The sequence below is a fragment of the Myotis myotis genome, unplaced genomic scaffold, assembly GCF_014108235.1.
Source record: "Myotis myotis isolate mMyoMyo1 unplaced genomic scaffold, mMyoMyo1.p scaffold_m19_p_6, whole genome shotgun sequence".
In the NCBI taxonomy this organism is placed as follows: domain Eukaryota; kingdom Metazoa; phylum Chordata; class Mammalia; order Chiroptera; family Vespertilionidae; genus Myotis; species Myotis myotis.
The window spans coordinates 17,683,575-17,687,946 of record NW_023416368.1 but is presented as its reverse complement, the minus strand read 5'-3'; the positions used below and the strand labels follow the sequence as shown (position 1 = coordinate 17,687,946).

Here is a 4,372-nt window from a genome sequence, read left to right as displayed (position 1 = left end):
GTACCACGGACAGAGGACTCTGAAACGCTGAGACTCATTAATGTCAAATCCACCGAAACCCAAGGACTGGTGCTTCTGTGTTCCCAGCCTGGCTCCAGCTCAGAGGGAGAGCGTGTGTCTTTCCCGGGAAGCACTGTGCAGGGTTGGATTGAAATCTCATCTCTACCAAATCGGAGGCCTTCGGCAAATTGCTAACCTTCCCCGAGTCTCAGTTTTCCAAGCTATGAAATGGGGCTACTGCTTCAGGGGCGGGTTGTGAGGATTAGAGGGAGGAAGCAGAAGCACTCGCGGCAGTGGGTGCTCCGCAGTCGCCAGCTGCGCTCCTCTCCCCGGCCTCCTGATTGGTCCCAAGTGCCAGGTCAAACAACCTTTTTAGCAAACCACCTTTTTACCCCAAACTACCTTTTTTTGAAATTATGAAAGTAAAAAGTTGCTTTTGGATAATTGCTAATGATTTTTCAAAGTTATAACAAAGAAAAGAAAGATGCCCATGTTCCCCCCTGCCCGGCGATTACACAGTTGACATTTTGGTATATTTCCTGCCAGACCTTTCATATGTATTTTATTTTACAAGAGAAATAGAAGATTATATTCAACCTATTGTTTTTTAACTTGCTTTTTAATTTAAAAATACACCATGGGTAGGTTTGCCTGTCTGTAGGCTGCGGTGACATTATTATTCTAGTGGCTGGACATTTAAAGCAGCCTTCTAAAGCTGTGACTGGAGACAAAATCCACCTGCTGGATTCAGTTCACCTTTTAGGAAGGGATGCGCCAGGCTGTGGGGAGCAGTCTTCTGGAGACTTCCACTTGGTTTCCACAATGCCTGGGTCTCCAAACACCTCCACGTGACCTAGCACGAAGAAGGTCAAAGGTCACAATGTCCTGGACTTCAGGAAGCCGCATCTGAATCCAGAGAGCAAACAGGAGCTCACTCTGGGGAGAACCCAAAGTAAGGTTCCGATCCAAGGACGCTCCGAGGACAGAGGACAGCCAAGGAATCCGTGTTTGTGGACCTGCAGATTGAGTCACAGAATGGAAACTACTGAGAAAGGGGGAAGCCCCAGGAGGCGGGAGATAATGAACTCAGCTCTTTTCCCAGCAGGAACCCCAAATGCTATTGCTAGTCTCCTTGAGAATGACTGTTCATGACCCTTTAATGCTGGAAGCGACTGTGGAGAGGAGGGCAGTCATTCCTTCCTGAGTGTTTACTAAGCTCCCACTATGCGCCTTACACTTTCCTGGATCCTGAATGTTATGATAAACAGGATACACAAGATCCCAGCTCTCACTGATGGTGTATTGAAGTCAAGGAGGCAGCCTATGCTTAATCAAAAACTAGGATAACTCTAGCTAGCAGTATATGAAAGGAAGGAAATGAAACAGGGTGATGGGGCTACTTAGGCAGGGTAATCAGGGTAGGCTTCTCTGAGGAGGCGGCATTGCAGCTGAGCTATGTGAAGATTCCTTTTGAATCACAGTCTGCCCCTCCTGGAACTACCTGTTTGGAGACTTCTCCTTCTGCCAGGGGCATACTCACATGTTCCAAAGTGTGGGTGTGCCCTTTAGAACCTTAGTCTTTCCCAGACAAGTGTCCCCAGTTTTTTCGGCTGTTGCTCATGTGACCCAATTTAGCTCTGCTCAGAATTCCACTCAATCAATTCTGGATATTCATATATAATGTGTATCATAGAATGAAACACTGTGTGCTACCAGCACAAAAGGACTATATTATGTCCTTTGTACTAGATGCTGCATTCTTATTCATTCGGCCAAAGTAGTACGACCTTTTTTTTTGTTTTTCTTTTTTCTATCAGGCACATCACATTGTTTTCTTAATTGAGCTTGCAGTCAAATAAATCACCCAAGTCTTTTATTCATCTTGTAACTTATGCCATGGAACTTTGGCAAGTAAATGCAGAAGCTTACATTTATTTGTATGAAATTCAATTTCCTTAGTTCTGACCTAAATCTTCAAGCCAGTCTGGATATTTTTGTTTTCTGGTTCTGTCGATATCTTTTCATTCCTTCTGCAGCTTACCAGGGAGGCTAAGTGAGCAGCCCGGTGAGAGATGATGGCGTTTGGTGTGTGGTGGTAGGAATGGGAACAGAAAGACAGGGGTGGATTCAGGGTGTATTTGGAGGTTGGGCTGCTGGATTGAGGTAGGAAGGAAAAGAGAAGACAAACATAATTCCTGAGTGGGGGGCCCGAAATGGGACCAATATAGTACCCACTAAGTGAAGTAGATTAGAGTGTTATGGACTGAATGTTTGTGTTCCCCCCAAATTCATGTGTTAAAACCACATCCCCCAATGTGGTGGTTTAGAGGTGCGGCCTTTAGGTCGCGGAAGGAGGAACGCACGAGGCCAGAGTGGTGAGGGATTACGAATTTATTTGATCATCTGCACACCAGGTGGCGGAGTCTGGATGGCTCCAGTACCCAGTGATGGGAGTCAGCGGCTTTTAAAGGACTTTTGGCGGGCTTTTTTCTGGGCAGAGTCTTCTTCATGCTTACCCGGAGGGGAGATAATGGAATGTGGTCACAGCAAGTGAAATTCGGTCTCAGCAAAGGGAATGTCCATAGTGAAATGATCTGAAAAGCCAGTTCCTGGGGGAGGGGTATCAATTCAATTATTTGATCAGACCTAACAAAATAGATAAGAGTGTTATGGACTGAATGCTTGTGTCCCCCAAAAATTCATGTGTTAAAACCCCATCCCCCAATGTGGTGGTTCAGAGGTGAGGCCTTTGGGAGGCGATGAAGGTGGAGCCTCCTGATGAGATGAATGCTCATGAGAGTCCCGAGAGGGCTTGCTTCCTCTCTCTGCTCTCGCCAGGTGAGGATACCGGTCAGCAGTCTGCAACCCAGAAGAGGGCTCACCCCAGAAACCGGCCTTGCTGGCACCTGATCTAGGACTTCCAGCCTCTGGCTGTGGGGACAGGAATGTCTGTTTATAAACCACCCAGCGCAGGCACTTCATCATGTCAGCCTGAACTAAGACGATTGGGCCGGGGTCATACATGTGAGAAAGACGTTATTTCACTGAGTGGGATTATAGTAATATTTTTCTTCTTCCTATAGTTTGTATTTCCAAAGTTTTAAACAATGTTATTTGGGGGCCAGGAAGACTGTGAAGGCGAGTTCTGATTACAGAATTCAGAACAAGACCCATAGGATGAGGCAGAGCAGCGCTGTTCACACGTAGAATTGTCCAGGCATCTTCTTTTCAAACCAGACTATAGAAACCAGATCTGTATTCCTTGCAAAAGCAGAGACTCAGAGGTGACCCTATTGAGCTACACAAACTTCTGATGGGAATAGAGATGAAAAATGTTCCCAGCCTCTTGCAGCTTTTATCAAATACAAGGACCAGAGGGCATGATCCGAGCTAAGGAGGGACTGAGCCCGAGGAGTTATGGATGAGTGTGCTAACCGGGGAGCAGTTAATCCGTGGAATATAGTACTTATAGAAGGTAGCAATAAAGTAGCCTAAATGCTTTTAAAATAGATTTTATACTTAGAAAACAAAGAGCTGGGACACAGGCATCATTTTTACTGCCAGCTTCTAGCCTTTGGTTTTCTGTAGGACCTTTGCCTATCATTGTAGAATCTTAGTATGTTGAAGGGAAGGGACTTCGGAGATTCATCTCAGGCAGGGGTTTTAACTAGGGATGCGCACCAGAATCATCTGGAAAGTGTTTTATTTTTCTCTCCCCTCCCCCCACACTTGTTTATGCCGGGGCTTTACTGCCTTGGATCTTGCTGTTGGGTGCATTGTTTTGGCCGAGTTTCCCAGGCCATTTGAGGCATACTGCCCATCAAGACTCTGCTCTGGGGTAACCCCCTCATTAGACAGATAAAGAAACGAATCTTGGAGAGATTAAGAGATTTGTTCAGAGCTCACAGAGAAGCACAGAAGTTGCCCTGGGAGTCAGCTTCCTCCGTGGAGAATAGATAATAGCACGAGACCATTTAATCCCTTTATGCCACGTTTCAGAGGCTAAACATCAAACAATAAGATACAGTCATCAGTGTAGATTTTTTTTTTTTTTAATGTGGGATACTCCATGAATTTGCACAGGGGCCATGCTAATCTTCTCTGTATCGTTCCGATTTTATATACGTGCTGCCGAAGTGAGCACATAAGTGTAGATCTTAAAAGCACAGTGTGAGTGAAAAAGTAAGAAACAGAATGAATTTCTATAAAATAGATTCATTTGTATAAATTCAAACAGCACAATTATATATTTTACAAACCTACGTACATAATTAGGGACCGACAGCAAACACATTAGCGTGCACGGGGTGGGAGAGGCTCCTAGGGATGAAGAAATGAGCAAAACCTGAGAGAGGGGCACATGTTGACTGAT

The 4,372-nt window shown here is 45.3% G+C and overlaps 1 non-coding gene across 1 annotated transcript; it reads right to left on the bottom strand.

Annotated features, from left to right (window-relative positions):
• Window positions 1-4,035: 4,035 nt before the first annotated feature.
• Window positions 4,036-4,144, bottom strand: LOC118659426. Its single transcript, XR_004968553.1, has one exon. It is a non-coding gene; the product is annotated as a U6 spliceosomal RNA (small nuclear RNA).
• Between the last annotated feature and the right edge of the window lie 228 nt (window positions 4,145-4,372).